The 12972-nt window shown below is 46.9% G+C and overlaps 1 protein-coding gene across 4 annotated transcripts in view; it reads left to right on the top strand.

The window, feature by feature from the left end:
• The window catches only part of LOC115084403 (citrate synthase, mitochondrial-like), a 307904-nt gene that overhangs the window by 272067 nt on the left and 22865 nt on the right, over positions 1 to 12972 (top strand). The window contains exon 11 of one of the 4 annotated variants that reach the window (XR_003854548.1): positions 1279 to 1383. The exons of the other annotated variants lie outside the window; for them this stretch is intronic. The gene's annotated coding sequence lies outside the window, so the exon portion shown is untranslated. The remainder of the gene's footprint in view (positions 1 to 1278; positions 1384 to 12972) is intronic. 4 annotated transcript variants of the gene reach the window in all.

Genomic DNA, 12972 nt, shown 5'->3' with positions numbered 1-12972 from the left:
CCTTCTTTCTTAATTTTGAACAGTTGTTTCTATTTAATTTTGAATGGGTGTGGACCAAAGAGATTTTCTTCTCAAGTTACCTTTCTCCTATTCGATTTTTCATATCCATCTAATATTTGGACTGATATTGGGGCTTTGACAGTTGTATACTGGCTTTCTCCGAACTGCACCACCCCTAAGTAGTAGTAATTATGTCACTTTATGAAAAGAGTGTTCTCTGCCTCCATCTGCTGATAGGGGGAAACAACCCACATGTGTTGCCTAGATTGGTGTAGCAGGACCAATGGAAAGGAAATTAACAGGTAAGAAAAATATATGTACCACCTGCCCTAAACAAGACACGCTCACCATACCTATAGTCATATGGAGAAAACACCAGGATTGGGGGGGGGGGGGGAGACATCTGAAGGGGTATATGATAGAGGTCTTGTTAATCTGGAGTGGAATAGAATGGATAACTGTAAATCAGTAATTTATTCTTTCAAAAAATATAAAGACTAGGGGTCACTCCATGAAGTTAGTATGTAGCACATTCATGAGAACATAAGAAGTTGCCATACTGGGGCAGAACTAAGGCTCCTTCAAGCCCAGCATCCTATTTCCAAAAGTGACCGACATCATACCTGCCCATTCCTCTCATTGCCAGAACTGTCCTTCAGAACAAGATGAGGGCAATCCTCATAGTATCGGCCTGACAAAAACAAATGTGGTACCCATATCTCATTGTGATGAATTAGCGCCATCCCTACAGGATAATGATGTAGTTCAACTCAGAAACCACTCCAGTAGGTCTTCCCTAACATATAGTGCTGGGATAGACAGAAATATGATTTCTTAGCTAAACAAAGAAAAACTGCTAGTCTCAAAAGGCTTTGCCAGGATATAGAGCCATGGCAACTACATAATCAAGGCTTGCATGACAATACTCCTAAAGATTCTGACCAGACAAACCTCAGAGCAGAGCAAGTGAGGCAAGGTACTATATTTCCCAGACAGGTAAGGGAAATTAATGATTAATGAGGCTCTTGAGGGCAGCATCCCTAAGAGAAGGATGGATGGGGGACTCCAATTTCATTGAGAATACAAGTGAGAATATCATGTGGATGGGAAAGGGGAATGAGCTATTCCCCAAGAAGGAGTGATTGATCTACAGCAACCCAGAGAGGAGGGCAAAATGGAGGTAGTACCACCAGTGAAGTCAGTACTGGAAGAAATGGACACAAATTAAGGCCAGTTCAGTGTGTTTTTTAATTGAATACTTTTGGATTTTCTCTCCAGAATATTTATTTTGGCAGTTAAGAAAGCTGCCATGCCACAATGGATATTCCAGAACTGCATGCTTTTGAGTTTCCTCACCTGAGTTAAGAAAGCTGCCCTGCTATAGTGGGTATTTATTTGTTTTATTGTTTTATGTAATAAGTATTATGAATGTATGTTTGTAATTTGCATCAATCAATGGTGGAGATTACAGATGATAAAACCTGCTAAATAAAATAAAAATAAATATTCTTGAACTATATACTTTTGGATTTCCTTAACTGAGTGTTTTTGTTTTTTACAATTGAAAGAACTCTGTAGTCTTTTTTTTTTTTTTTATTGTATTGCACTGAGACTAGTTTTGTCTCCACTGGGACGGCTGCTCAGAGGTGTAAATAGCCACCTCTTTAAAACTTACATTTCTGTGATTAAATAATTCAGGGATGTAAATAATTAGTACTATTTAATGACTGTTTGACAATTCCCGGGTATCTGTCTCACTGGAAGCAGACTCTGAGAGAACACGTATAGAAACATGACAGCAGAAAAAGACTATCTGGCCAATCTATTCTGCCCATCCATTCAATTAATATAGCTTTATAATTCCCATCACTCCCATAGAGATCTATTGTATTTATCCCATGCTGTCTTAAATTCAGATACCATTTTAGTTTCCATCACCTCTACTGGAAGGCCATTACATGCAACTACTATCCTCTCTGTAAAGAAATTTCTCACAGGACAAGCAGGATGGTAGTCCTCACATATGGGTGACATTATCAGGATGGAGCCCAATCACAGAAAACTTTTGTCAAAGTTTCTAGAACTTTGACTGGCACCTACAGGGCATGCACAGCACAACCCTGCAACCAGCAGGAGTCCCCCTTCAGTCTTCTTTTTTCCACACAGCAGTAGCCAGGCGAGTTAAGAAGCTCTTCAGAGATTCCTGACAGGAATTGTTCCTCACAGAAGTTTATAAAAAAATTTTGAAAAATTCTACCTCACAGGGGTCCCCGTATTGATACTTTTGTTTCGCGGTTGAACGGTAAGTTTTTTGCCTGTTTGCGGTCGATTCCCGTTCAGTTCTTTGCTTGCGGCCTATCGGCCATCGACCGCACCGCGACTAAATTTTGTCGAGGCCATGGCATCGGGTTTCCGTCGGTGCCCCAACTGCGCTCGAACGATGTGTTTAGGGTCCGACCATGATGTCCTTACTTGCACCAAATGTGCCCAAATGACACTTAAAGGTCGCAAGGCTCGGCTAGAAAAGATGGGACTTCTCTTTTGACCGAAAACCCCAACTCTGTCGAAAGCTCCAACGTCGTCTGAACCAGAACTGTCGACATCGCGCCAGCACCGGGAAACCGCTGCTATCCGACCGGCTTCGACGACTCCGAGAGTGTCGACCCCTTCTGGTCCTCCTTCGGAAAAAGACCGAGGTAAACATCGAGAGAAACATCGACACCGCCATCATAAGGTTCAGGCCACTGATACAGGCAAGCCCTCTGCATTGACGTCGTCTGAGCCACCGACAAAGAAATCCCGCACAGAAAGGGCCTCGTCCTCTTCTGTTTCTGGGTCACCGAGGCGTTCCCCACCTGGACAGGTGCCGGGATCCGTGATTCCACCTTCACCGGTGGACCCTCCAGCTACGCCAGTGCTGCCTCCTACTCTGGAACTGGGTATCCATGCCCCAGGTTTCCGTGAGGAATTGGATTGGATGATCCAAGAGGCCATCGCTAAAGCACTCCAGGGGTTCCAACTTCCATCGATACCGGTGCCGGTACCTCCGCCTGTCACCAATCCGATACCCACAGCGTTAGCACCGCTGTTAGCGAGAATGGTCAAGTTAATCAGTGCCCTTCCACCGGTGGATCCGAGGGAACCGATGGGCCCGATTCCTTCCTCACCGATACCTTTGTCATCGGAAGAAGAAGAAGAAACAACGTTCTCCATTCCACCCTCAGGAATGCTGCCACCGACACATCCATCGATGTCACCGATCCATCGGTGCCTCCATCGATGCCCTCGATGCCACCCTCGATGCCGTCGAGACCTGCGGTGCCGCCATCGAAGCCCTCGATGCCTCCATCGATGCCTTCCATACCTACTACGAACCCATCGATGCCTAAGCCGGGACCTCTGGAATAACACCGTTCTTCCCTTCTGAAGAACATGAGGGAGCCAGTGATGATCCTTATAATCCCTGGACCGATGATTTGTCCCAGGATTCTGATGATCTGTCTTCATAGTCCTCTCCTCCTGATGAAAGGAAGCGTTCTCCTCCAGAGGATCTATCCTTTATCAATTTTGTAAAGGAGATGTCTGAAACGGTTGAATTCCAGCTTCAGACTGAAGAGGACTCTAGACATCAGATGCTGCAGCTTCTACAATTCCTCGATGCTCCTAAGGAAATCATGTCCATACCTATTCATGACATCCTTTTAGACCTACTAAAAAGGCATTGGGAGCATCCTGGTTCTGTGGCACCTGTTAAGCGAAAAGCAGATGCCATCTACCTAGTCCAGTCAGCTCCTGGCTTTCAAAAAACTCAATTGCATCATCACTCAGTGGTTGTAGAGTCAGCCCAGAAAAAGGCTCGACACTCCAAACCCCACTCTTCCATTCCCCCAGGAAAAGAAGAGAAATTTCTGGATGCGTTTGGAAGACGAGTATTCCATGGATCAATGCTCATATCTCGCATTGCATCCTACCAACTCTACATGACACAATATAACAAGGCCTTGTTCACAAAGATCCAGGAATTTGCTGAAGCTTTACCTCTGCAATTCCAAGACTAACTTCATGCCCTAGCACAGAAAGGTCTAGATGCTGCTAAGCATGAAGTAAGATCAGCATATGACAGCTTCAACACCACCTCCAGAGTGTCAGCGGCCGGCATCAGTGCAAAAAGATGGGCCTGGCTGAAATCTTCTGACCTCAGACCAGAGGTACAGGACAGATTGGTGGATTTACCCTGTGCAGAGGATAATCTTTTCGGTGAAAAGATCCAAGAAGCAGTGGCTCAACTCAAAGACGACCAGGAGACTCTGCGCCAGCTCTCCTTACTGCCTGCTGATCCCTCCTCTTCTTCTAAAAGGTCTTTTCGAAGAGATTCTAAAAGACCACTCTACCGGCAGAGAAAATACTATCCCCTAGCATCTAGAGGTTGGTCTTCTAAGCCTTATCAGAAAGGCCAGTCCAGACAGCCTAGAGTTCCAAAATCACAGCCAGCCCCTCAACCAGGTCCAGAGTCTGGTTGAGGGGCTGGCTGCCTCGTAGTGGTAGCTGCCTACCTAAGGAGTCAAAGTGTCCACATCTACCCCTATCTCGATGATTGGCTGATCAGGGCTCCTACTCAGCAAACTGCAATGACGTCCTTACGCCTCAATTTGCATACCCTGATCTCCCTAGGGTTTGTCATCAACTATCCAAACTCCGGGCTAGTTCCTTCTCAGATCCTGTCCTTCATAGGGACAGACTTGGACACTCTACAGGCGAAGGCCTTCCTACCTCAAGACCGGGCTTTCACCCTAGCCTCTCTGACCCATTGTCTGCAGTCTCGACACCACCTGACTTCACATCACTTTCTAATGTTACTAGGTCATATGGCTTCCACGGTGCAAGTCACTCCCATGGCTCGCCTTGCCATGAGAGTACTCCAATGGACTCTAAGAACTCAGTGGACTCAGTCTTCTCAGCCAATGTCCTCCATTGTCCACATCACCAACCAGTGACATCGGTGGCATCTTCCTCGATGCTGGAGAATAACCAGGTCGAACACTGAGGGAAATATCGTTACTACCACGGTAACCATGCATTAACATTCTGGACATTGGTGGCAGTTTCCTCGGTTCTGGAGAATGACCGGGCCGAACACCAAGGGAAAAATCATTATGGCCATGGTAATCGTCCGTTACTATTCTGGACATCGGTGGCAGTTTCCTCGGTGCTGGAGAATGTAGGGGCCGAGCACTAAGGGAAACATTGTCACCAGCACCGACATGGTTCCACGTTCGGTGCGGGCACTGATACCGCACCGGCATCAATATCCATTGAGCCAGTTGCGAAGCGGGCCCGGGTACAAGAGTCTCCATGCTCCGAGGCACCCGAGGCACCAAGGCGTTCCCACCGACACCGGTGCCATGTACTGAGCCACCACAGATTCGTGTGGAAGTGCCAGTAATGCCTAGCCTGTCTCCCCCTGTAGCTGCACTACCTATACCAGCTTCCAGGGAGGAGCTGGACGTCCTCGTCTGTCAGGCTGTCCTCAATGCCTTCCAGAATCTACTAACACCAGAGCCATTGATATTCACACCGTTGTGACACCTACCAACAACAGCCTAATTCATCGATGCCGACTCGTCCTTCTGAGCCTCCACGGACTCCTATACCAATCCCGGGATCCTCAAAGTGCGATGGGCACTCTAATCCTGCTTCAGCACCGATCCCATCGAGATCTAAGTAAAAGACGTGTCTGAAACCATCCCTTTCAACCTGGTCACTAAAAAGGATCAGAAGTTTTCGGGAGGGTCTTGGTCGTAACTTCTCCCAAGAACTATTTTGCTGTCACATTTTGCTATATACCAGTTATATTTGACACAACACCAAGGGAACCTCTCTGCCATCCACATGAACTTTGAGCAACATGTGATTGCTTCGAAACGTCCTCCCATTGCCAGCAACAGGACTCGGTGCTAGATGGTGAACCTGGCTTTTGGCCCCTGATTTAAGACCCGAAGTCCAAGATAAACTAGCTGATCTGCCATGCACCGTAGATAATCTCTTCATGCACAAGGTCCAATAGACAGTGGCTCAACTGCAAGACAACCGAGAGACCCTGCAACAACTCTCTATGTTTCTTGCACAGCAAAGAGGGATGCTAGAAGGATCTCTTACTGCTCCCGCGTGACACCAACTGATTGTTGCGTCCGTCGGTCTTTGATGGCTTCTCCCTGCCTACCTCTCGCCACATGTGGTTCCTCCCGTTCACCTTGGACTGATGGCCGCCATGGCATCTGCTTGCCATTCTCTCCAGCGTCCTCAGACCGGCTTTGGTGTTGCCTCCCGCCATTCTCCTTCAAGGTACCTCTAGGGCACGCGCGCGCACACCACCCTCATCTTTAACTTCAAGTTGGCGCGAACCTCAGGGGTGCCCCCCTGTTCTGACATCACGACTCCAGGGTATATCTGCCTACAGTATTTGCTAGCTCATTGAGTTAGCAACAGGATTCTTACGGATGGGATTCGCTCTCTGTTCCTAAGCTACTCTGCCACTCCAGCTATATCTGGAACTCTTACTACCCTTCGGGGTCGCTAATGGGGTACCCACTCCTCGGGGGCCTCTCTGCTTCTTTGAGGTGCTATCAGGAAACCAGTACTTGCTCCTCGAGGGCCCATGTTCCCTGTGTCGCTGCCTGCAAGCTCTACCCTTCTACTTGGAAGAACTAACTTACAGTCACCATCAGTGAGTACAGAAAACATCTCTCTCTACAGTACTGCTTCGCCGGGATCAGGTACTCGCTCTTCGAGGGCCTGCTCTCTCTGTCTTGGAGCTCTCCTATTCTATTTGGGACTCTGAATGCTAATCTTATTGTGTGCTCATAACTCTCAGTCTCTTTCCACTACAACACTACTCTACAGAGGATCCGCTGTTCTAGCGTTCTGTGAGAGACGTGACCAGCCGGGCTCTACAACCACTACTCAATACTTCCACCTCTGGTAGTTCCATAAACTGTTTAATAAAAGATTCAAATCTGTGTTTGTCCGGAGTTTAGCCTGACTCTGTGGTCCCTCATGGAAATGACCCCAATGGGTGTGGTCAGCTGCCACAGTGTCCAAGGATCCACCCAAACACCATTAACCATAACACTGATATCCAGATCACCAGCTCCGCCCGCCAGGCAGGCTCCTGGATTTTTCAACCTTGCCAGAGAACAGAACGGTCCATCCCCCTGAGGACCAGAGCTTGGGATACCGTTCCCCAGTCGCAACAAGGCAGAGGATTTTAATCCCTCTATTTCCTATTTTCAAAGAAAACAGGCAACGTCTGCCCATCCTGGACCTCAGAAATCTCAACAAATTTCTTCAGAAGGGAACATTCAGAATGGTGTCTCTCGCCACCATGCTTCCCTTACTACGATAATTGGGTCACTTCTATCCTCTGGTCTTTCTATGCACTTCATAGTGATTCAACAACATTTTCAATACCAAGTTCTGCCGTTCGCACTAGCTTTGCAACTTGTGTATTTCTCCAAATGCCTAGCAGTAACTGCCGCTTATCTATAGAGAAAAACAGCATTCATGCCTTTCCTTACCTGGACGACTGCCTAAGAGGACTGCCTAATTCTCCAAGACTCACTATAAATTTCTAAATTTGGCTGGGATTTCTGATCAACTACCATAAATCCCATATGGAGTAGTTCTGGGCACTACAGTCGCAACGGATTTCCTGCCCAACAACCATGCAGATATCCTGTCAAATTCTCCACATCTCTGCGCGCATGCAACATAGCCTCAGCCCATCAATTATTTCATTGCTGGGCCACAGGGTTTTCACTATCCATGTCACTCCTATGGCCAGACTAGTCATGAGTAAAATTCAGTGGATTTTCAAATTTCAGTGGCTCTAAGCCATTCAACCTCTTTTGTCCCTGATCCAAATCACCGATCCAGTACCAAATCCTCAGATGATCTTGGCCACGGTCACATTCAACTTGGGTTGAAGAGCTCGAATTCACATCTTCCAAACCCAAAATGCATCTTCTCCGCTCCATGAAAAGTCTCAGATCAACTTCCTGGAGCTTCGAGCCATATGTTATTCCTTTTATGCCTTACAACACTGCCTTTCACAAAACAATTTGTGGATACAGATAGACAACATAGTGGCATTGTAGTATTCCAACAAACAAGCACGCACAGGCTCTTATATGCTCTGCCAAAAGGCCGCGCAGTTCTGGGCCTGGGCCCTTGCACACTCCATGCATCTATGGGCCACTTATCTAATAGGCATACCGAATGTACTAGCAGACCATCTCAGTCGATATCTCCATCCTTACAAATGGTCTCTGAATCCATGTGTAGCGAGCAAAATCTTTTAACTCTGAGGTCAATCAACCTTTGAGTTCTGCGGCCGAATCAAACCACAGAATGGACAGATTCTTCTCCCTACACTTGCATCGAAATGCGTTCCCATGGACGCCTTTGCTCGCCCCTGCAACAAAAGCCTCCTATATGCTTCTCTTCCGATACCGCTCATAGCCAAAACTCTCGTGATGCTACAGCAGGACAGGTTTCCAATGAGTCTCATAACCACGTCCTGGCCTCGTCAAGTATGCTCTCCATACTTCTCAACCTATCACTCCAGTAACCAATTTGCCTGCCCACAGGTCAGTCTCATAACACAGACTCACTGATATTCTCAGGTACTTGTAGCTTCACGACAACCTTCCACACGTAAATCTTACCATTCGAAATGGGCATGTTTTACCACATGGTGTGTAATAAAAGGCATTAGCCCCTTTTTTCTGCACCACTCCATCTCTCTTAGGCTATCTAGGATACCCCTCGGATACTGGTCCCCAGACATCCTCCGCATGGTTACACCTCAGTTCCATTTCAGCGTACCACCTGGGAGTAGGGGATGCCCGATTAATGGCTCATCCCCTTATGAGTTAGCTTATCATGGGTTCTCTACAGATTAAGCCTCCTCTACGATCACTGGATACAGAATGAGGCATACATGTAGCACTTACAAGACTCATACGTTCCCCATTCAAGCCTTTGCATTCCTATAACTTTAAAATTCTAACATGGGAAATTATTTCCCTCATAGCCATCACTTCTGCTAAAAGGGTCAGTGAGTTGCAAGCTCTTGTTGCATACTCACCCGAACCTAGGTTCCTCCATGACCGAGTGGTCCTCTGTACTCACCCTAATATTCTTCTTAAAGTAGACACAGCCTCGCACCTTACTCAGAATATACTCTGCCCACTTTTTCCCAAGGCCTCTCTCTCACAAGGGCGAGAGAGTTTTCCACATCTTGGACTGTAAGCGTGCACTTGCATTCTATCTAGACCACACGGCACTCCATAGGAAATACACCCAACTATTTCCTTCTTTGACAAAGACAAGCTGCGAGTTCCAGTGGGCAAACAAACTCTCTCCAACTGACAAGAAGACAGTATCGAATTCTGCTATGAGGCAGCAGGCCTTTCTCTCTAGGGATGAGTGCAGGCACATTCTGTAAAGGCCATGACATCGGTACCACACTATCGTTCAGTACCAATTGCCGACATTTTCTAGGCTGCGACATGTAGCTCTCTTCACACATTCGCAGCCCTCTACTGCTTAGATATGGAAGTCTATCAAGACTCTGCCTTTGGCCAACCTGTCTTGAAAAGCTTTCTTCCACTATAATTCTCAACTCCTTCCACAACCACCTGCTGTGATTTCAGGCTGCCTCATCATTACCAATGCACCCAAATTATTGTGCCTGCTGCACAAGTTGTCTGTTATTGGCCTGTTGTAATACGAGTCAGCCTGTAGCTTGCTAATCACCCATATATGAGGAGTACCAAGCTGCTTGTCCTGGGAGAAAGCAGAGTTGCTTACCTGTAACAGGTGTTCTCCCAGGACAGCTGGATGTAGTCTTCACGAAACCCACTTTTTGCTGCAAATGAGACTGAAGGAAGTCTCCTGTGGACACAGGGATCATGGCATGCTGGGCATGCTCAATGTGTTCAGTGTGCCAGGCAAAAGTTTTTCTAGAAACTTTGACAGAAACATTTTCCGTGATAGGGCTTCGTCCAGTAACGTCACCCATATGTGAGGACTATATCCTGCTGTCCTGGGAGAATACCTGTTACAGGTAAGCAACTCTGCTTTCAGGTGGGGGATAGAATCCAGGTCTTCTTGGATTTGTGGCACTAGATAAACAAGGACCTCTGAGTTCTCAAAGTCAGGGAGTTTGCATACTGTTTGCATTTCTCCCAACAACCATCCCTTCTACATTGCTCAACTGTCAATCCAGATCAGTCTCACCTGATGCAGTTTCATCTAGAAATGCAATCACTTCTTCAACAACATGCGATAGAGCCAGTTCCAGCATCCCAGTATGGATGCTGGACTGGCTACTCCCAATATTTCTTCATCCCCAGGCAATCAGGAGGATTGAGGCTCATTCCGAATTTGAGTCTCCTGAACAAACATCTACTCTGAGAGAAATTCAAAATAAATTTCCTCAGATCAGTTCTTCCCTATATTCAGAAGGGAGAATGGATGAGCTTTCACAAAATGAATGATGCTTATGCTCATATACCTACCAGCCATTATTCTCACTGGCACTATCTTTGCTTCAAGGTGGATTCTTCACCATTATCATCAAAGTACTTCCATTTGGCCTGTTGACAGCGCCAAGAGTTTTCACCAAATGTCTTGCAGTGGTAGTTGCACTACCACGTTGCCAAGGGATTCAGGTTTTCCTGTACCTTGATGACTGGCTAGTCACAATGATCTCTCGGGATGAAGTGTTGCTGTCTCTGCACAAGATGATGCATCTTCTGCAAGATTTGGGATTTCTGGTGAACTTCCAGAAGCCAAATCTAGTGCCAGCTCAGAGGATAAAATACATTGGAGCATGGCTAGACTCACTGCAAGAGAAATGTATTTTTACCATTAGATTATGCGAGCACCATGATATCACTCATTTACAAACTGCTGACCACTCGGTGCTCGACAGCCAAAGTGATTCTGGTTGCTTTAGGCTATATGTTGGTGGCTATCCACATAGTCACACTAACTTGCCTTCATATTTGTTGCCTTCAGTGGGGTCTGTGCAGTCAATTGATCAACTAACTCAATTGCTGTCAGCTGTAGTACATTTTTCCAGAGACATGAAGTGGGAGTTGCACTGGTGGCTCAACACTCATGTGCTTCAAGATGAACATAAGAACATAAGAAATTGCCATGCTGGGTCAGACCAAGGGTCCATCAAGCCCAGCATCCTGTTTCCAACAGAGGCCAAACCAGGCCACAAGAACCTGGCAATTATCCAACATTAATAAGATCCCATGCTACTGATGCAATTAATAGCAGTGGCTATTCTCTAAGTAAACTTGATTAATAGCCGTTAATGGACTTCTCTAAGAACTTATCCAAACCTTTTTTGAACCCAGCTACACTACCTGCACTAACCACATCCTCTGGCAACAAATTCCAGAGCTTTATTGCACCCTCCCCATCAAGTAACCCTAGTAACAGATGCCTCCATGAAGGTATAGAGAGCCACCCAGGATCCTTTTGGGCTCAGAACATTTGACTCTCAAGGAAAGCCACTTTCAGATCAATCTTAGAACTAAGAGCAATCAAGTATGCTCTGTCAATGTTCATGTACATCTTCTTCAAGGAAAGAACATCTTGATTCAAACTGACAACCAAGTTGTCATGTTTTATGTCAACAAGCAGGGAGGCACAGGGTCATGGACTCTCTGCCAGGAAGCATTAAGGATTTGGCAGTAGGCAACCAGGAATAGAGCTGCCCTGCAAGCTATCTATCTTCCAGGGATCTCCAACATGTTGATGGATTACCTCAGCAGAGTGTTTCATCCACAAGAGTGGTCTCTGAAACAGGCAGTAGCCAGCAAACATAAGGCACATTAAAAAAAACCCTATTTGTGCCGAAGCCGAGAGATATGCGCAGAAGTCGGGCTGGCGTGCGTCATGCAGATTTTTAAAAATGCACAAGTACGCATATAATCTCCTGGTATACATACAATTTTTTTTTTCCAAAAAAGGGGTGGGTTGTGGGCAAGGTCTGGGAGGGACTTGGACAGTCTAAGAAATATGAATAAAACCAGGGCATAAGTATTTATACGTACCAGCGCACCCTGGGGTCCCTATCCACATAACTTTACTTCTACTATGGATGGCTTGCCTATGATGTTTTTGAAACAGCATCAAGGGTCTCAGCCGCGGGCATTAGTATGGCTCAAGGCCTCAGACCTTCATCCAGAGGTCCAGGAAAAGTTAGCTGACCTCTCCTGTACAGGAGAAAACCTATTTGGGGACAAGATCCACGACGCAGTGGCTCAACTCAAGGACCACCATGAGACCCTGCATCAGCTATCCACTACCACCTCTGATGCCCCCTCATTGACCCATAGAGGTCCACCTAGGGATACTAGGAAACAATTTTATAAGCAACGGAGATACTACCCTCTGGCCGCCCGTGCTCGTGTAGCTCGGTCCTCCCAAAGAGGGCACCCTCGCCAAAGAGCACCTAGGGTTCAGCCAGCTCCCTAGCCTGGTCCTGCAGCTGGGTTTTAATTGGCATTCAGAGAGCAGAAACCAATGCACTCTGCCCACACCGTCCAGACCACCTGTGGGAGGTCGTCTCTGACACTTCGTCAACCATTGGTTCCCAATCACCACCGACCGATGGGTATTGTCCATCGTAGTTCATGGTTATCACCTGAATCTCCTCGCTGTTCCTCCAGACTCTCCCCTCTCCCTGGTGTGGAGCCTGGTAGAGCATGCTGAGACCCTCGAGTTAGAACTCTCGGCCCTGCTACAGTCCAGAGCCATGGAACTGGTCCCTCGGGCTCAGCGGGGGCAAGGGTTCTACTCGATATTTTCTCATCCCAAAAAAGACAGGCAGCCTCCGTCCTTGATCTTCGAGCCTTAAACAGGTTCCTTAAAGGGAATGGTTCAGAATGG

The sequence above is a fragment of the Rhinatrema bivittatum genome, chromosome 2 (genome assembly GCF_901001135.1).
Source record: "Rhinatrema bivittatum chromosome 2, aRhiBiv1.1, whole genome shotgun sequence".
NCBI lineage: Eukaryota > Metazoa > Chordata > Amphibia > Gymnophiona > Rhinatrematidae > Rhinatrema > Rhinatrema bivittatum.
Note: the sequence above shows the minus strand (reverse complement) of the source record. Positions and strands in the feature narration are given on the sequence as shown.